The 21852-nt window shown below is 38.0% G+C and overlaps 1 protein-coding gene across 8 annotated transcripts in view; it reads right to left on the bottom strand.

Moving 5' to 3' along the window:
- PKNOX2 (PBX/knotted 1 homeobox 2) overlaps window positions 1-21852 on the bottom strand; it is a 271719-nt gene that overhangs the window by 136311 nt on the left and 113556 nt on the right. For all 8 annotated transcript variants that reach the window (XM_039356443.1, XM_039356444.1, XM_039356442.1 and 5 more), the window contains one exon: window positions 12918-13139. The gene's annotated coding sequence lies outside the window, so the exon portion shown is untranslated. The remainder of the gene's footprint in view (window positions 1-12917; window positions 13140-21852) is intronic.

Below are 21852 nucleotides of genomic sequence, written 5' to 3' on the forward strand. Positions count from 1 at the left end.
TCCAGTTGCCTCCTGAAAAAGCACTTTTTGGGATATCTTCAAAATTGATCATCCTTTGTGAAATGGGACATACGACCATCCTGGATTCTGAGATACTTGTAGGAAAACATCAGCAGATGGTTCCACTGGTCTTCTGGACCTCTTTAGCTGTAGAGCTGCTTTCATTGCCTCGTGAAATGGAGGACATCTTTGATCAGACTGAAACAGGAATAAAGGTAGTGTTCAACTTACAGTCGCCACTGAGCCCAAGTGCCAACTGAGACAGTTGTTGTGTGAATTTTGACCCAATCTACAACCTGACCTGCCACGGTTGTTAAACGAATCATTGCAGTTGTTAAGTTAGTAACATGCTTGTTAAGTGAATCTGCCTTACCCTGTTGACTTCATCAGAAGGTCACAAAAAGTGCTCTATATAACGGGTTTAAAAGGCTTATTAGATATGGATTGATTTATGGTTTAAGGTAGTTAAATAACATGTTAGATTGAATAAAAATTAATCAAAGATTTGAATTTAATAAGATGTTTGTTTGTGTATTAACATGTTTGTTGTGGATATAGTAATTTTGGGAGGAGGTTAAAGGAGTTTGATATAGATATTGAGGGATTGATAGATCATAAAGTATAATAGAGTAGAAAGGTATTTTTTATTTTTTTAATTTTTGTTTATTTATTTATTTTTTTGAACTAATATTCTTGTTATTAGAAATGATAGTTATTTTGTAATGGAAGAAGAATAAGAAAAAAGAAGAAATGATATTAATAAATGATTATTGATTATGTTAAAGAAAAAGGAATGGAGAGACACCTGAAGTGTTAATTATGTATTTATACTAGCAAAATGGAATATAGTAATTGAAATAGTAAAACTTAACACAGGATTTGGACTTATTTAGATGAAATGTTATTGATGATTGTTTTGATTGACTTAGTTGTATTGAAATACATTAATTTGAATATAATATATTATCAGAGGGGATTTCTTTCTCTTTTTTTTCTTTTTTATTATCTCTTTTTCTCTCAAGTACTTTTTCCTTTTAATACGTATGCTTTTTTTACATATATTTTATTGTTAATTACTTTATAAATTGTTTATGTAAGGTATTTAGATATATTTATGATTTATATTTTTTCAATTTTTTTAAGATTCTTAAAAATTTTAATTAAGCCTATATTCAGCTCTGGGAAGATCGGGGGGGGGATGGAGAGGGAGGGTTGGGGTGGGTGGGTGAGGGTTGTTTTTTTGTTTTTTTTTGCTTTTTGTAAAAATATCTAGAAATTTTCTATATATATATATATATATATATATATATATATATATATATATATATATATATATATATATATATATATATATATATATATATTATCAGAGGGAATAGAGAGCGGGTTTCTAATGACTTAATCTGAACTATATAAGTATGACTTTGCTTTTGGACAATTGATTACCCTGCCATCACATTGATTCTTAAGCACTTGTTTGTAAAATGAAAAAACTAATAAAACTTGGGTTTTTTTTTAAAAAAAAAAGGCCACAAAAAGTGATCACATGGCCCCTGGGAGACTGCAACCATCCTCAATACGAATCAGTTGTAAAGCATCTGAATTCTGATCATGCTGCAACGGTCGTTAAGTGGGACAAACGGTCACCAGTTACTTTTTTTTCCAGTGCTGTTGTAACTTTGAACGGTTGCTAAACGAACGGTTGTCAGCTGAAGACCACCTGTAGCTTCAAGGCAGGGAAATGTGCCATGCCAGGCACCCTGTTTGAATCCTGACAGCTGCCTTTGGCACGAAAGCACCGGTTTTATGCAGAGGAGTAGGAACCGTGCTACATCATCCTCTGTTTTTGAAGTGCTCCAATTTATTCCCATGCAGCGACACAGGATTAGTGCCCAGTGTTTTTCTTTCTTTCTTTCTTTCTTTTTTTTTTTTAATGTGCAGCCCGGCATGGGAACTGCAAGATGCAAAACATAAAAATCCAGATAAACATAAGCACAGCTTGATGCTCACTAATTACCCAGTAATACTATTTATATGCTTCTGGCGTGCTCAGAAATGAAGCTTTGACGAAGGGAAATCCACATCAATATTAATGCTGCCGCTGTCATTTTAATACCCTGAGTTGCGAAGAGACAAAGACACACATTCAGACAAGAGAGAAGGGGGGGGGAGTGAGGGTGAGGGGAAAAAAATAGTTCAGAGGATCACACACACACACACTCTGGATAGGCAGAGAGAAAAAAGAAATCTGCATAAAATGAAAGATTAAGGTAAGTTGTGCAGCACCTGTAGTTAACTCTTTCTGTCCAGCCAGGGCTTTAAAGATCTATTTGCAGCTGAAAATCAAAACACATAAAGGAAGAAATATACCTGAACGGGCACATTATGGTCACGATAAAAGGGGAGATAATAGACCTGGTTCATGTTCAGATGTACTGCACGTTCCAGATGGGTTTAAATCAAGAGATATAGCACTTAGACCAGTGGTTCTCAACCTTTTTAATGCTGCGATCCCCAGCCGGTCGTAAGTCGAGGACTACTCAACCGGTCGTAAGTCGAGGATTACTCAACTGGTGCAGCACCGTTTGCAGAATGGGACTTTTGGCGGGCTCAGCAGGGCAGAGACAGCCTGGACAATTCCTATTGGCTTTGAAAGCCAATAGAATTAGACTCTATTCAAGAGAGTCTATTCTATTGGCTTTCAAAAGCCAATAGAATAAAAGGGAGGAGCACAGCTAAGGAAAAGAGGGAAAAAAATGGCGGACTGCATTGTTTGGCGACCCCCGTGAAATGGTTGTTCGACCCCAAATGGGGTCCCGACCCACAGGTTGAGAACCACTGACTTAGACTTCTATACTCACTTCACAGTGCTTTACAGCTCTCTCTAAGCGGTTTACAGAGTCAGCATATCGTCTCCAACAATCTGGGTCCTCATTTTACTGACCTCGGAAGGATGGAAAGCTGAATCAACCTTGAGCCAGTCAGGATTGAACTCCTGGCAGTGGGCAGAGTTAGCCTGCAATATTGCATTCTAACCACTGCACCACCCTGGCTCAAGAGAAGGGGATAAGATAATGGGATAAGCGATCCCATTTTCAGCCCATTCTGGTTCTGCTGGTTTCTCTCATGTATGTTGGCTTCCATTTCTGAATTAGTGTACTTTTCCCCCCATGCCACAAGACCAGTTCCCATTATTTTGGAACGCAAGAGGGTCTTCTTAAAAACAAAATCCCTTTTGTTTTACAAACTAAAATATATTATTTTATATGTTGCTCTTCTCTGGTTGGTCAATTCAAAACTCATTAAAGGATAAAAGTCAAGGGTAACTATTTTCCAATCTCCTAATGAGACCAAGAATAGCAAATCAAATCGATCTGTTTATAAATGGAGGCCATATAAAATCCTTTAGCATCTCTAAGTGTTACTTTACAGAGTCCTGCTTATAAGTGCTTAACTTATGACCGATCACTTAATGACTGTTCTAAGTTACTATAGATCTCACCAGAGCTGCTTATGATCCATTTTATAAGTTACGATGGCTGTATTGCCCCCACCCCACGGTCACATCATTGTATTACGGGCACTGGGCAACCAGCTCACTGTTAGGGCCATTTGCAATATTCCATGGTCATGAGACCATGTTTTACAATTTTTTTTGTAGTTTCCAGTATTTACTTCTTTTTTTTTAAAAAAAAAAAAACATGTTTTACTGATTTTTAGCATAATCACCTTAATATTTAGTAAACAGTGTGTCGTCTGGGTTAATATTTAAAAAACAATCAATGACAATTAATTTCTATAATTCTATAGTTGATATTATGGCTTTGCTCGATTTTCTCTTCTTCCAATAATATTCTCTTTTGCCAACCTTAAATTAATACAGTTCTTATCATTTGAATAAATGACCATTAAGTATAAATATTTTGCTCATGTTTCTGCAAATAATAACCACATCAATATAAAGTTTCTTCTCTAATTGATCATCCTGGTTGCCTTATCATCGATCCTGTTTACAAAGTTCTTATTTAAATTTGTTTTCTCCACAATATTCAAAGCTGCAGTATTTACTTCTAGTTCTGACAAAAAAATAAAATAAAATGCCCATTAAGGAAAATGGATTTGTTTAATGACTACAGTGTTTGCTTTTAAAAAAATATCAAAAATTCAACTCACTCAATGCCTCAATCTATGACTGCAATGACTTATGAGTCACGACCATAATTCTGGGTTCAATTATAGTCGTAAGTAGAGGACTATCTATAGTAAAGATTGAGAAACTTTGTTCTCTAGACATTCTTCCATGCAAAGGGCTTCCTTAGGCACAGAGAAAAATGTCAGGAATTCTCTACATGTAACATCTCTGCTCTGTTTCTGCTTTCACCACTGAGCTGGTAATAGAAAGCAGGCTTCAATACAAGTATGGGGTTTGGTCCTACGGATCTCTTTTTTCCAAGAAGAATGTTGTTGTTAATTGCGAAGTTGTGTCCGACACATGGCGACCCCATCGACAACGTTCCTCCAGGCCTTCCTGTCCTCTGCCATCTTCTGGAATCCCTTTAAGCTCATATCTACTGCTTCAGTGACTCCATCCAGCCACCTCATTCTCTGTCGTCCCCTTCTTCTATTGCCCTCCATCTTTCCCAGCATTAGGCCCTTCTCCAGTGAGTCCTTCCTTCTCATTAGGTGGCCAAAGTACTTGAGTTTCAACTTCAGGATCTGGCCTTCTAAAGAGCAGTCAGGGTTGATCTCTTCAAGAAGAATAGGGTGGCCCAATCTCTTTTCTAGTGATTCTTAGAATTTACACCTGCTTGTTGCAATGGTTAGAAAGCTTTGTCTTTTTCATGGAGATCTTGAGCCGACATCACATCAAGGTTCCTTATGAAAACAGCTGTCAAGAAAACTAGGAAATAACTGTAAAAGGAAATTCTCCATTTGCCTTGCGGTCTTTCTCCCTCATGTTACGAAACAGGACTTGGCAATTAGGAAGTCTCTGGCCCCAGTTAGCAGTCACAATAATTTTTCAGCTTGTGGCTGCTCTATGTGCAAATTAGGTGAGAAGGGAGTGAAAGAAAGGCGAAAAATGCTCTTTACTGCATATACTTTAAGAGCCGTCTTCCCTCGGTGGCGGCAGCAGCGCTGCCTTCCCAGTTCTTTAAGGCACATTAAATTCTCAAACAAGCTTTAAATCACTGCCTGAGCCAGAAAAGGAATTTCTCTGGAATGAAATTTTCAGGAGGATCTGTCAGAGTGGTTCATAAATACATACCAGCAATGCAATTCCTTCTGGGAAAACAGCGTTATGTGTAGAGCACAGGAAAAGAAGACCTGCTAAGCTCCCCCAAAATCAAAATCATAAGAAAAGAAATAGAAACAAAACTAACTACAAGGCGTTTATATCAAAACTATTCGCTGTATTTCTTTATACCTTCTGCCTTTACAAGCACTCTTTGTCCTACTCCACTTAGTCCTTGAGTTACAACAGTTCATTCAGTGACTGTCCAAAGTTACAACAGCACTGAAAAAAAGTGACCTACGACTGTTTTTCACACTTACGACTGTGATCAAAATTCAGATGCTTGGCAACTGATTCATATTTATGACGGTTGCAGTGTCCCAGGATCGTGTGATTCCCCTTTTGCCATCTCTTGAGAAGCATAGTCAATGGGGAAAGCCAGATTCACTGAATAACCATTTTACTAATTGAACAACTGCAGTGATTCACTTAACAACAGTTGTAAAATGAGGCAAAATTCATTTAACACGTGTCTCACTTAGCAACAGAAATTTGGGGGTCAAATGTAGTCATAACTCGAGGACTATCTGTACATCCATCTCTTCACATATTGTCTTTCGCCTTTACACTTCTGACTTGACCTCCAAGGTCCCTTCCAACATTATTATTATTATTATTATTATTATTATTATTATTATTATTATTATTATTACGTAACTTTTCTCTTTCTGAGGATCAACTCCATCCAAGTACAACTTTTTCAGTCTTCTCCCTGCTCTTAATAGATTTGCTCCTCCAATACTATGTGCATTGGATTTGCAATCTATTTTCATTTGTTCTTTCTATAAGATCAAACTATCTCAAGCTACTTTTTAACATCCTGGTTGTTTACCTTTCCATACAATCCAGATTCATTCATCACATCTGCAGGTGAACAAACGCGCATTCAAAACCTCCATATATCAACCAATCCTAAATTGTACATCTTTTTTTTAAAAAAAAAAAAATGGTGATTTGCCTTGAGGGATTTTAATATTTTTCTCTGTGGTTCTGTTGTGGGAAAACTCATTCCATTCCGATCCCCCAACACTCCATGCTTTCTTTATAGAGAATATCACTTTATCCTCATTTGGGGCATAGATCTCGGTACCGTGTTTGTATCAGATTCTGCCAAAATTCCTAGCAATTTTTGCACGTTCTCTTGCTATCTTCTCTTTTAATATACAAGAAAAATGTATGTAATTTTATTATATACTTTCACATTCCAGCAGAGAGAAATTCCCTGAGGATGGGGCCCAGCCAGTGGTGGGATTCAAATATGTGAACAACTGGTTCTTTGTGTGGATGCCACTTCTGGAAGTCCATTCTGGGCCTGGGCAACAAAAAAATTAGCTACTGGTTCTGCTGAACTGGTGCGAACTGGTTGAATCCCACCACTAGCTCCAGCACAAGTATAAAAGCTGAGAAGACTAAGTCTCTGGTCCCGGTAACCGACCCATATTGGATCTTGCAGGAATAATATATGCATTGAATTGGGTGATTTCAATTGTTGAGCACAAACTCTTAGCCATTTGAGGTCAACAAACATACATGTCAGGAAGGTTCTTTCTTAGAATAGGTAGAATAACTGAATCTGGAAAGCCTGCCAGAGTTACTCTCTACTCCATCTTATACCAAATAAAATGAAGGCAGGGCTATTTTGAAGGTTTTTTCTCTCTCATTCTTTCCCCTTTCCTAAGATGCAGCAATCTTCCCAATTCCTAAGATCAGGTATATATTCCTTAACTTATTTACATGCACATTGCTTGCCTAGGAACCATGTTAGCAGTCATGGATTTATGGCACTACAGTATTTGTTCAATGACCCACCAGCAAAGGTATAAATAATAATCAAAAGAAGAGAAACTTTTTCAGTTTTTTTTTTTAAATTCAGAAAACATTTTTGGTGACCAGAGTGTGAAGTTCAGCATAAGGATGCCAGAGAGGAATTAAATTCTTGCAGCTCTTGGGAACTTCATGTTATCACATGCTGTTGACATTCCTTTGGAAGTTGTGATGTAGTTCTCAGCCAAAATCAAAGAAAAATCAAAATTTTAAATAAATAGGTAATGTGATAGAAAGTGGTTCTACACTGTGCAATGTGGGTTCCAGATTTTGCAATGAGAGGAAACAGACATGCCTACTTTGGGAGCCACTAGACTTAAAAAATAAGACTGTGCATGTATCAAAAGTGATTAAGAAGTGCTTCAAAATTTGCATGAGCAAGGCACATCTCTGGTGTTCATTAAAGCAACTCATCTTGTTTTGAGGTTTCTGTTTGAGCCTGATCAAAAAATTACTTTAAGGAATCAACTCATTAAAGTTAATATAACTCTTATTTGTTTGTTTGTTTGTTTGTTTAGCATATGGCTGTAACTCTTGCAAAGAAGTTTGAAAAAAAGCAACTTCTTTTGACTAACCCCAGAGACGATGGCCTTGTACAATGTGGAAAAGCGTTTCCTCCAAATTATTTTAGAAGCATGCACAATTTTTATTAAACAGTATCAAAATAAATTTTTATGCAGTTTTTTTTTGCCATCAGAGAATATTGCAAAAATAAGAAGCACTGTTTTCGGAGGAAAAGGTAACAACCATATGAATCTGTCTAAGCTTATTTACTATACTGCTGGACTATTGATTTTGAGAAATTTCTTAAGGCCTTCTGGGCTATGAAGCTGGGTATAAGGTAAAGAAATCAAATTATATTTTCACAGATTCATGAGAATCTCTCTCTTTCTCCATTAATATGTTTTTTCACTGAACTGCCAAGGAATATTCAGTTATGCGAGTGTCCATAAAGATGGGGAAAGAAAAGAATAAAGATGGGGGACAGAAATGGAATCCGCAAATGGACTTTCTGAATAGAGGTGCTTCTTCTCCTGTCAATCAAAAAGAAATAGTAGCTACTAACCCTGGGCATTTAGGAGGTAGAAAAACATGATATCATATGTAGAAGAAGGTGCAGGAAAAATTATGGATTTCTTAAAAGAATCCAAGATTTTATAAACCACATTTTGTTTTGACCAGATTCAGATCTTTTGAAAAGTTAACCATACAAATTTGCCAATCTTAAAGAACATTTACAGGTAATCCTCGATTTACAACAGTTCATTTAGTGACCATTCAAATTTACAACAGCATTGAAAAAAGCGGCTTATGACCATTTTTCACACTTAATAACTTTTGCAGCATACCCACAGTCATGGGATCAAAATTCAGACACTTGGCAAATGGTTCATATTTATAATGGTCATAAGTCACTTTTTTCAGTGCTGCTGTAACTTTGAATGGTCACTAAATGAACTGTTGTATATCAAAGAGGATAGATAGATAGATAGATAGATAGATAGATAGATAGATAGATACATAGATAGAAGACAGAAGATGATTTATGATAGATGATAAATGATAAATCACTGATAGATAGATGACAGAAGATAGATGTTTTATGATTTATAATAGATAGATGATAGATGATAGGATAAATCATAGATAGATAGATAGATAGATAGATAGATAGATAGATAGATAGATAGATAGAGATAGATGATGGACAGATGATGGATGATAACTAATGACAGATAGATAGATAGACAGATAGATAGATGATAAATCATAGATAGATAGATAGATAGATAGATGACAGATGATTTATGATAGATAGATGATAGATGATAAATCATAGACAGATAGATAGATAGATAGATAGATAGATAGATAGATAGATAGATAGATAGATAGATAGATAGATAGATATAGATGATGGACAGATGATGGATGATAACTAATGACAGATAGATAGATAGATAGATAGATAGATAGATAGATAGATAGATAGATAGATAGATGACAGAAGATAGATGATTTATGATAGATAGATGATAGATTATAAATGATAGATAGATAGTGATAGATGATGGACAGATGATGGATGATAACTAATGACAGATAGATAGATAGATAGATAGATAGATAGATAGATAGATAGATAGGTAGGTAGGTAGGTAGGTAGGTAGGTAGGTAGGTAGGTAGGTAGACAGATGATGGATGATAGATAGATCAATACAACAAAGTATTCCAATCAAGAACAAACAAATCAAAAAATAAACCAAAGCAAAATAGCTGAATAAGTAATAAGAATCACTTTTTTTGAACAGTGACTCTTATTCAGAAATATCAGCTCTCTTCTTCAAGACCCCACATTGAACAAAGTTTGCCAATATGTAAATGTATCTAAATTTATTCCTTCAATAATTTTAAAAATGAATTGCCACCCTAAGCTCTATTTACAGCTTTCTCTTTCCAACCCATCATAATCAAACCAAGCCTATTAGATCAATGGCACAGGGATACCCAAGTTCCTATCTGGAGCCATTTTCCAGTTCTACTAATATTGCATGGGCCAATCACATTAAGTGATATTTTTTCTCCTATTATTGCAATAGTAGCTTATCAAATGCCTGATCAGCATAAATCAGAACTGTTTAGTAGCTAAACAGTAACTGTTTAGTAGCTAAACAGTAACTGTTTAGTAGCTTTGGTGCAAAGGGCTTTTTTTTAACAGGATGGAGGGAGGGGAAATGAATGGTAGGAAAATAAATCTGCTAAGAAAATTAAACCTAGCTTAAAGTCAAGTGATTGTGCAAAAGAGGTTCCAAATGATTTCCCAGGCCATTTTTAAAAAATCTGCCCTTGAGCACAGGGAGGGAGAGAAGGGCATATGGGCCTTATATTCACATTTTATTAATTATATTGTTCCTTTGAGTATTTTTACATGTCTGTGATTTGCAGCACGATTTTTTCCCAGATAGCACAGAACTGAATTTCATAGTTTTAATGTATCAAATATCCTGCTGGGAGATAGCGATTTGAAGGACATTGATATCTTAAAAATTAATATTCTATTGCCACTAGTTTTGTTTTCCATTTGTTCCATGTGAGGGAAATATTTGCTGGAAAAATACATTTTAATACATTTTATATATATATAAAGATCCACACGCTGCTTTTCCATCAAAAAATATTCTAGGTGATGATTAGAAACATCAATTAATAAGAACCAATTAAAAAACTCATAGCAATTAAAGCATTTCCAATATATATGGAAATGAAGAATAACATCAGGGAATTCTTTTGGTCCATATACTTGAATTCCACATTTCTTTATATTTTGCAAAGATATTCTCAATTTGCAAATATGCATGTTAAGGAAAATGGAGTATAAAATACATATATGGGGAAATGTGTATATGGCAACAATACATTTTCTTGATGTTCTATAATAATTGGTTGATATAGAACTTACAATTGAGTATTGGTAAAAGTGACAAGGAGTAAATCTGTGTGCTCCAATGGAAAAATGCTCATAAAATATTTTATCTATTTATAGCATTGTTTTATGTCTGCACTTTAGAGGGATTCATCAGTCCGCATGCTCTGTGTCTAAAAATAATTAAACACCCACCCACACAAATTACTCAATAGCGTGATATGTCATTGAACAAAATTCCCAAAGTATAAAATATTCCATTTTCTCTTTATAAGTCCATATTCTTAACTAGAACATTTTTAACTGGAGGGAATAAAAATGGTTTTTAGTTCAATGAACAAGTCAATATATAAAGTCATGTAAATGGTCTTTGCAGTACATTCTATGATCTTTGTATGTATAGTTCACAAGCATTGTCTACAATGAAAACTACGGATAAACAGGTGAGCATGAAAAGACACAAACATACAGACACGTACACATAGAGATCCACAAACATATACATGGTATCCTCACTTGACAGAACAAAAACATGGAGTTTCAAGGCAGTCATTGTATGAGTTGTGTTCAATTGATGCTATCCATCTATTCCTCAATTTGGGAGAGATGTGAAAAGTAAGCCCATATCCAAGTAATATGTATTGATCCAGGGATGCCCTGGCTGAGTAGGAATTCTGGTCACTAGATTGTTAAGCCAGAATTGGGTCAAGAAGCTACAAACATCAAAGTTCCTTTCTTGTAATTCTTGACTATGGAGTCACGGATGGGAAAAACAGATCTATTTATTTCTCCTCAGCTATTCAGATACATGTAACAGAATAACAGAACGAAAGAGCTGGAAGGGACCTTGAGGTCTTCTAGCCCAAGCCCCTGCTCAAGCAAAAGACCCTATATCAGTGATGGAAAACCTTTTAGAGGCCGAGTGTCCAAACTGCAACCCAAAACCCACTTATGTATTGCCGGGTGCCGGGTGGGTGTGGCCCACTCGGCGGGCGCAGCTACAGTGGGCTTGGCAGACTGTGTGGGCGTGGCCATTGGATGGGTATGGCTGCAGTAGTCATGGCAGATTGGGTGGGCATGGCCGGGGTGGGTGTGGCCACCTCAGTGTTGCTTATGGGAAGGGACACCTGTGGGAGCCGGGCAGGATTGGGAGAGATCCAGGGGGTCTCTGGCAGGTGGGATGGTGGGCTTCCCAATGGTGGCTCCAGACTGGCTGGCCTTAGGCCAGTGATGGCGAACTTTTAGAGACCACGTGTGCTGGGGCAATGGCGCGTGCCCACAGAGCTTGCTTCTCTCCTTGATTAGTTTCCAGGATAGCTATGTCTATAGGAAAATGTACTAAAAAGAACAGTAGTAAGTTAGGCACACCATAAAGTCAGGCTGCAAGAGAGATGAGAAGCAAAACCTAGTTTTCCTACTCAATGGGCATATTTTTTATACCAACAAATGTAATAAAATATTTCAGCTAAGCCTTCTTTAATGAAACCAGTCCTAAAGAAAGGAGATGACCCTATATTTCCTTCAAGCAAGCACATATCAGAAACTTTCAACAAGGAATGAGCAAGAAACCTTTGTCAATACCTTCTAACCAGATTTTGTGTCACTTTCACTTTCTGAATCAGCAGAAAGAATTTGACTGAGAATTACAACCCAGTTATCACTTCATAATATGTGAATTCGGCTTAACCTTTTCAGAATAATATTATTTATTTTTGGTTTTTCAACAGCAACCATATCAAAATAAGATATCTTGTCTGCCATGTAGACAACAATAAAGGAGAAGATCCCACTGTTGATTAAAAGGACAGGTAGCCCTCATTAAGCAATCATTTATGGTTATGATGGGGGTTGAATTTTATGATCAATCCTTGCATTTATGACCTTCACAGGTCTGTAAAGTAAAGGAAATCTGAATTTTTGATAGTAAACTCATGGAGTTCCCACTTAGCGGGCTGCTTCACTTAACGGCCAAGTTGCTGGTCCCAATTGTGGGAACCAAGTTGATGATCTCAATGAAGATTGTCTGTAGAAGACTGCCTTATGCAGCTCAAACTATGCCTATTTAACCTAACAGATGCCATATAAAGTCTGAGGACTCTTAAGTCTTAAGAGCCATTTCCAGTACTTCCTTAGAATTTTACGCACGCAAAACAAGCACACTAACATAGTTAATATTCTCCCATTAATCTTTTCAACAGTTATGCCAGAGATAAAATGAATAGATATGCAGTGGGTAGTTACCATGGAGTTTTCAAAATACAGCGTCTTCTGAGGCAACTGACAGTAATTGACACAATAAACGTAATTGATTAAATATATAATGCACTAATCTGAAATAATTATTGGACAGATTAAGAATCAATTGAAAATTCATACCTAGAAATTACTTTTTAATGGATTGTTCTGCAATTGGTAGGAGGTAGTAAGTGCAGTCCCTCAGTTGTGGGCTATTCAGATTCTGTTCACTGTGCCCATCAGTGCCGTAGATTACAATGTGGAGAATGATCCATCAAGCTTAAAGGCTTTACAGTTTCACCATGGACCATTGGTAGAACGGGATAAGAATTCAAATTAATCTTCATCAGTGGAAGGAATGACCTGAAAAAAAAAAAAGCAATTCACCATTTACCTATATAAGCATCTAAAATATAGAGACAAAGTGAGCAGATGGGAACATGTGATCTTCCAGATGTTGTGAACTGCAAGTCCCATCAATCTTCACTATTGACCATGACTGTAGCATCTCCATCTATTTCCAGAGATAATGCAGTTCTGAGGTTTGGAAGTTAAACATTCAAGTGTGAAGTTCTGGAAAGGACTAGTCCTATTATTAGAAGGAATAAAGGTGATTCTGCAGGAGATACAGTGATGTGGGTCATGCAACGTAGCTGGCCATCCCTTAATCTTGCTGCTGCTGTAGAGAATCCTTTCCTGTTTCTAAAACTGTTGTAAATGATTTATTTTATGGATTAGGAGAAGTTTAGCAAATTCTTTGCTGCTTTTGGCCCAAATCTAAAGTATCTCTTGGTGATGATCATGGTAGAAGATGGGAGGGAACAAGCAAGCTGAACATATTAACTTGAATTCACTGAGAATTTCATTAATATAAATGGGATGGATGGATGGATGGGCAGACAATCTATAAAAAGAGGTTACGTGAACCAAACTTATATTGAATATCCATAATATGAGCCCAATATATATTCTCTTAAACATTTTCAGCACCTTCAAATATTGTTTCCATAGCAATGATGAACACCACGGGGATCTTTTTCAGGCTGAAAGCTGATTTTTGAATGATGTTCCAGGAACCCTACTCAAACAAACTGATTCAGCTAGAACAAACCCCAATTTTTTATTACAACATGGAGGCTGCTTTTAGAGAAATCCCCAAAATTGCATGCAAAGGCTTTTGAGGCAAAGGGTTGCATGTCACTGAGACCCCCATTTGTGTATATTTTCTACAGATTCAGGAGATGTCCACAACATGGGTTGTTTGCAATGGTGAATGTCTTAGTCAAAATGGCAGCTCTGATGGAGCAATTCTTCTTTAAGTTCACTTTTTTTTACTGCATTTCTCCATTTTTTTCACAATTATTCACCTTGGGTGATTCTTTCCAGTACACTGTAGGGTATCAAGAAGACACCATAAGCTCAGTTCTGAGGATTCAAGCCCATCAGGAGAGTAATAACAAAGCCAACATTGGCACTGGGAATTTGGAAATTATCTCGTCTTACCACAGTTGCAGCTCTGATTTGAGGCTTAATTAAAACCAAGTTAAACATACATACACATTCGTAGAGTAACTATTTGAGAGATCACTCTCCTGGATAAATAAAGCTTTTGGCATTGAGTTCTCAATTTACTGAAAGAACCTTCCAGCTCAACTGGACATTTGTTTATATTATTTCAAAGAAAGAAAGAAAGAAAGAAAGAAAGAAAGAAAGAAAGAAAGAAAGAAAGAAAGAAAGAAAGAAAGAAAGAAAGAAAGAAAGAATTATACACACACACACACACATACACACACACACATACTGCACATAAAGCTAATCCTTCATAATCTCCTAGAGTTGCACCTAAAACACAGTTTCGTGCAAGTGACCTTTTGCAGAAAGGCTGTTTCTATGACAACAGTATTGTTCAGTTCAGTTAGAAGAAAAATACTGCATGAGAGGGGGAAAAAACCCCTAATTTTGCTGCATTTGATGTCACATTTAATGTGGACAACTTGCCAACGCTAAGTAAATCTCCCCATACTGGCATTTTTCAGATATTTAGCATCCCAGCTCAGAATGAACCTAATAAGAAATAAGGCAATCCTGGCAACATTTTGGATGGAAAAACCGAGGTACTAATCTTCCATGAAATGCACATATAAGTAAGTCTGCAGAGTTTTATAGAGTGGCTGTTATTGCAATGATAATGCAACTGACATTTTGCATACGACAGCTCATAAAAAACCTCAAGCAGTAATTACTATGGTAAGGTGATAACTTCTGGTTTCAACTACTGCAGATCTCTGAGGACAATGGCAGGCAATGTACAAATATACACAATTTTCCAGTGTAATATACTAAGGATAACATCCAAAGGCCATCCCAAATTGTTCTTCAGTTTCTAGAGCTGTGTTGAAAAACGGTTGATATTTTAACTATTTTCATTTACTTTCAATCTGCGGTCTTCCTGGCTAACTTATCCTTCAGCAAAATCCTAAGGGGAAACCCAGGGAGGGAAGGTTTGGTCTTCAGAAGACTGAATAACAACCACAGTAACAATGTCTTCCACCATTTCCAAGAGAATGAATGAATGAATGAATGCATCTCCAAGAGAAATCCAAAAGAATTTCTTAAACATACTGAAAACAAGGCAGGAAAAGGACATCTTCTTTCACAGAGAAGAAATTAGGGAATTGAAGAAACTTCAGTTCTTCTAGTCCTCCAGGAATCTGATGTTTCTTTTCCATCAGTTCTATACGTATGCTTGGAAACATTTTTTTCCCCTAAACAGGATGTTCTTTTGCGTAGGTGCCCATTTCCTCAGGTTCATGCTTCACCGAGATTTAACAAAGGATCACACTAGAAATAGGCGGATCCTTCCAATATTCTGCACAATCTCTTTTCCAAAATATTTCCCAAAAGAGTTTTGCCTGTCCCCCCCCCCTCTTTTATACTGTCTGAAATATACTGGCATTTTCCTCTTTGGAAGCTCTTTGACTCTCACTGCTTCCTATCCTCTGTTCTATCCTTGTTCCTTTCCCTTTTTTCTGCTTTATCTCCATCCCTCCAGTCTTCCTCCTGTTATTGGCATTAAAGGAAGTTCTCAACTAGCAACCACAACTGAGACCAGAAACATTTGTTGTTAAGTAGTAGGGTCATTAAATCAGGCATCGTGTGATTGCGCCTGATTTTGCAACTTATTTGCTGCAACGGTTAAGCAAATCATCTCAATCATTAAGCGAGACATCCCGTGATTGTGACTTGGCTGCCCCAGAGAAAAGAAGCTGGACCTGAGCAGAGATGATGAAATCAATGGCATCTGGTTACACTTTGGAGAAGGGATGGTGAAAGTCCTGACTTAATGAAAGAGGCCTCTTAAAAACCGAGGAATGTTGTTCAAATTCAAGCTAAACTGACTTAAATCTTCTCTGCCCTGTTACTGTAAGGACTATGGGTGAGCAGCTGGGAAAAGCCATTATACCTCAGTGCCCTCTAAGATCAACTAAGATGATCAAAGGCCTGGAGACTAAAACATATGAAGAATGGCTGCAGGACTGGGGTTTGGCTAGTCTAAAGAAAAGAAGAAACAGGGGCGACATGATAGCAGTGTTTCAGCATTTGAGGAGCTGCCACAAAGAAGAGGGGGTCAGGTTGTTCACCAGAGCACCAGAGGGAAAGACAAGAAACAACGGTAGGAAACTGACCAAAGAGAGAAGCAACCTGGAATTAAGGAGAAAATTCCTGACAGTGAGGACAATTAACCAATGGAACATCTTGCCTTCAGAAATTGTGGGTGCTCCATCACTGGAGGTTTTAAAGAAGAGACTAGACAGTCACTTGTCTGAAATGGTATAGGTTCTCCTGCTCAAGCAGGGGGCTGGACTAGAAGACCACCAAGGTCCCTTCCAGCTCTATTCTATTCTAAACCCATTCTAAACAAACCACACTGCAGCCACACCAATTGAGCAGGTTGTGTTTAAATGCTTACAATAAGTTATCTCTAGCCACAAGGGGAAGCCAAGCCTCAGGTTTATTGCCACCACTACTCAAAATTTAGATACGGGGGGGGGGGGAAACCTGGCTCACCAAAAAGTAACATTCCCCATCATAATGTCCCCAGATAGATCATAATCTGCTACTCCCTTTCTGTGGTTAAAACCATCACGTACAGGATGCTTCGTAGTCCAGATATATATGAGGACTTTCTCACAAATAGTTATTTACTTGAAAAAGCACTTCATATCCTGATGTCCTTACAAAGCAAAGTGGGAATAACAATCCAGATATCCACAACTTTTTTCTGTTTCATGTTAAGTTTTGGACATGGTTTCTGATTGCAACTGAAAATTTTTGGAACCTTCATCTAACCTAGAACCTTCATCTAGGAACTTCATCTAACCAAGTTCTTAACAGAACAGAATAACAAGAGTTGGAAGGGACCTTGAAGGTCTTCTAGTCCAACCCTCTGCTCAGGCAGGAGACCCTACACCATTTCAGACAAATGGCTGTCCCATCTCTTCTTAAAAACTTCCAGTGTTGGAGCATTCACCGCTTCTAGATACAAGTTGTTCCACTGGTTAATTGTCAGGAAGTTTCTCCTTAGTTCTAGATTGCTTCTCTCCTTGATTAGTTTCCATCTGTTGCTTCTTGTTCTGCCTTCAGGGGCTTTGGAGAATAGCTTGACTTTCTCTTCTTTGTGTTCTTGCCTTCTAATATGCAAGATAAACAATATGACTCTACGCGATGCTTAGTTTTGTACCCAGCCAGCCTTTCTGAAATTTACTCTTTTCAATACATATGACACATCCAGCAGCATGCCATATCACTGGGATTTGTTAACCAAACACCTTCCCGTGGTCTTCGTTCAGAACCTTGTCCTTGGACTGCAGAGGTATTAGATATCTCTCCCACCTGATAGTTTGAAAAGATGACAGTCTTGTTGCCAATTTATTTATTTATTTTTTTAAAAAAGAAAACTAATTGTTTTCCCCCCTCCGGGCAGAAGTAAGGAACTTGTTAAAGCCCTGAGAGACTCATCAGAAACTACATCACGAGCAGTAGGAAACATGGCTCATTTGAATACTTGAGAGGCATGTAATCAACATAATTTGGATATCGTTTTCATCATGAAGAGAAAAGATGACTCACTGCATCCAGTGGACACTTTGCAATTAATCTGCAGAAATGACGGGGCCTAGAGGAGGAGCTGCTGAAGAAGCTGAACAATATGGGGTTGAAAAAACACAAGAGTTTGCCCCATAGGCACAGAAATTATTTATAACAAATGCTCCAGCATTTTCCTTTCCAGCCTTAGGAATGCAGTAAAACCAAATGGTTCTTTCTGAGACAAATATACAACCTCTAACTATGTCAGTATGCATATATATCAGGATTGAACCATTGGTTATGGCCTAGTCCTGTTTGTATAAACTCACTGCAGAATACATTGCCTTGATTTCTGGAAGACATCTCATGCATAGTCCTTTGTGCATACAGGAGATTACATAGAGATCTGTTAGGCACAAAGAATCAGGACCATCAGTTAGGTTGTAACCCAGAAGATTTATTCAAGCCTAAAGGCAAGAATCTGGTCCACTAAAGTTCAACACTAAATTGGCGTCAGATAAAGGCCAATGAAATTCAGGAGGGGTTGGACTTGGAGTGCTTGTGGGAAGGTAACGATTCTAAGTTGATAGCATACTTAACTCCTCCCCCAGCTCTGCCTGCTCTTCTACAAGATCAGAGTATCTAATTGTTCATGTAAAGCCCCTTTCTCCAAAGTAGGACCATTTGTAATTACTGGGCCCCAGGACTACCGTATATTCTGGCGTATAGGGCGACCTGGCGTATAAGACAACCCCCGACTTTGACGCCGAGTCGCACGCCTAGAAAGTCGTCTTATACGCCGGAAACTACCATCATTTCCAGCATACAAGACGACTCGGCGTATAAGACGACCCCCGAGTTCAGCGCCCATTTCAACGCTTTCAAAAGTCGTCTTATACGCTGGAAAGTATGGTACCTAAAAGATGTTGTAGCAGCCATTCCCAGATATATCTTCTGGAATGCTTCTATCATATTGTTAAGTTTTATCTTTTGGTGCAGAGTCAATATTTTACAATAAGCAATTAGAATGCTCGTTACTCAGAAGATTGAAAATTTGATGTTACTTGCACCTTATGACTGAATTGATTATAGGCATAGATTGTGTATGTAGTTATAATTAAATATGGCCGTCCTTTACTGAAAGTTTTATAGATCTTTACATAAATGTCTCCAAGACACTTCCAATTTGACACGGGAGAAAACCCGAATAACCAAAGACCTACTTTACATAAATGTTTATATAAGAAGTCCTCCTACATATACCTTCCCTTTCCTCCATTGTTTCTTTTCTTTTTTTGTTTTGCCCAATTCAGGAAATAAAAAGGCACATGTCAAAATAGAACATAAGGCAGGACAACTTCACAAAACTTGTTGGAGAGCAATGTTTCCGCTTTGTAATAATGAAGGTGCCAGGTTCAACCTTAATATCACCGCTTGAGTCACTGATCAGTTCCCACCACCATATAAAGAAGCTGTTTCTCCACCCCTGGTGCTGTGCTGATAGATTGAAAAAAAAAATGCAGTGTTTAGATAAAGACGTCTGATTAATTTTGTGCAATCTATAACTCTTCAGTTACTGCAACAGAACTTGTAATTCAGACTTTTTAACATATTAATATTTCTGCAGAGGTCTAATATATCCCGATCATAAGTAGGCAGCAATGTATTGTGTTGAAACACTACTTATTAATAACAACCTGAGATGGTTTGAAACAGATTGAAGGAGCTATTTACCTACACCATGTGTTGTGCTGACTTGTTCCAAAATACACAGTTTAGATAAAGAACTTGGAAGGGATTCAATGCCAAAGTTAGTAGCCAATGATTACAACAACCAAGCATATATTTAGGAACTATAGCTGCTCAAAATCTTAGAGAGCTGTTGTCAGCCTGATTTTAGTGGAGATGACCAGGCTGAGCCTGAGGGAGGGGTCAAATGCTTCATAAGTCATGAGACCCTGATTGAAGAGATTGAAGCCCAGCCAAACTTGAATGCCTCTCTTTTCTCCCAAGCATTTCCCTTGACTGTTAGTTGATCGGATTCTTGCAGAGAGCTTAACCTTGCAATAAATCTTTATACTCATTTGAACTGCCTGAATCTCCTGATTTCCCCAGTGCCTGACAGATTTAGCATTAGCATAAGCATTAGATCCTCCCATACTATGTAACATATCAGGAATCAAGGGATCGCCATTATTTTTGGTCTTTGGTGAGAACTTCAAGGTCTTCCCATGTGATGTTTAGAGTCTCTTAGCCTTCCAGGAATGTTCTTTGCCATGTAGTTCAAGGACATCCTCTTGATTGTTTGACATTGGGGGGGGGGCAGGGATCCATCTCATTGCCATCTTGGGAATTCGATTATTCTCCATGTGGAGAATATGACCTGCAAGTTGGAGTCTTCTGCGTGGAACAATGTTCGGTAGTTTGCAGGAGAAATTATTGTGGAGCACTTCTTCATTAGTGATATGGTCAAAATAGTAAATCTTTAGGATTTGGTGAAGGTATCTTTGTTGGAAGAGGTCAAGCCTCTTGTTAATACTTGCTAATACCAATAACTTGTTACTACTTGTCAGCCTGATTAATAAAAGAATATTGAAGTAGATGATCTACAATGCAGCTTTCATTAGCATAAACTATCTGTGTGATGTATTGGTAAAGTTGTTCTAATTCAAGGAAGAAGATTTGATCAGATGTAGTACAAATTTCCCGCCAGCTCTAATCTTCAAAGAGCGCTATCGGATCATGCAAATGAATTACCTAAGGAAGAACTTTGTGCCTCTTTGAAAAAGTCCACGTGTCCTGCAGATATTGCAGAGTATTCCTGAAGATGGTGCAAAGCCTTGGAAAAGCAGGCTGTCTTGATTACAGGCTTGCTTTTCTAAACAGCCCCTTCTCGGCTATTTTGCAGAGCCTCAAAGGGGCCCCGTGAAACGTATCAAAAGCTTGATGTGGCCAAGTCCCATCAAAGCAGCCACTTCAAGGGCTTTTGACGGTCTACTGCCTAATGTTTATGCATGGGCAGAAGCACACCAGGGCAACGGAAAAGAGGGGAGGGGGGTTTGACTGCAATTGCAGGCAGTGAGTCATCTTGCTTCCTCAAAATCAAGTCTTGCACAAATCAGATCATTCATTCCTCCGGACCAATCCAAGACAGCTGCACTTTGCACGCTCCTGGTTTTCAAGAAGCAATGAATTTGCTCTACTTCCTGATGCACTGAAACAATACTTCCCACTGCAGAAGAATATATAAAACAAAATTCCATCCGCAAGGTCCCCAGAAGCCTTGTGGGGGACCAGTCCACTGCCTCCAGAAGCGGTGAATGCTCCAACACTGGACGTTTTTAAGAAGGGACTGGACGGCCATTTGTCCGAGATGGTATGGGGTTTCCTGCCTGAGCAGGGGGGTGGACTAGATGACTTCCAAGGTCCCTTCCAACTTTACTACTACTACTACTACTACTACTACTACTACTACTACTACTATTATTATTATTATTAAGCCTTTTGCACTTTTTGAGAGAAGCCTTGGCTCCTTTTAGTCTCTTTCCTTTTCCCTCCAACAGAGCCCAACATTTTTGCTGCTAAGTGAGTCCTTCGTTCAAGAAGTTTTGTCCCATTTTTATGGCCTTTCTTGCCACAGCTGTTAAGTGAATCACTCCAGTTGTTAAGTTAGTAACACCATTCTTAAGTGAATCTGGCTTCGCCGTTGACTTTCTTTGTCAGAAGATCACAAAAGGGGATCACGCGACCTGGGGACACTGCAACCGTCATAAATATGAGCCAGTTGCCAAGCGTTTGAATTCTGATCCCATGAGCCTAGGGATGCTGCAAGGATCATAAGTGTGAAAAATGATCGTAAGTCGGTTTTTTTCAGTGCCGTTGTAATTGCAAATGGTCACTAAATGGACTGTTGTAAGTTGAAGGCCACCTGTAACAGAGTTGGACGGGACCTTAGAGACCTTCTAGTCCACTCCCCTGCTCAAGAAGG

The sequence above is a fragment of the Crotalus tigris genome, unplaced genomic scaffold (genome assembly GCF_016545835.1).
Source record: "Crotalus tigris isolate CLP2741 ecotype Arizona unplaced genomic scaffold, ASM1654583v1 scf7180000018825.4774228, whole genome shotgun sequence".
Lineage (NCBI taxonomy): Eukaryota > Metazoa > Chordata > Lepidosauria > Squamata > Viperidae > Crotalus > Crotalus tigris.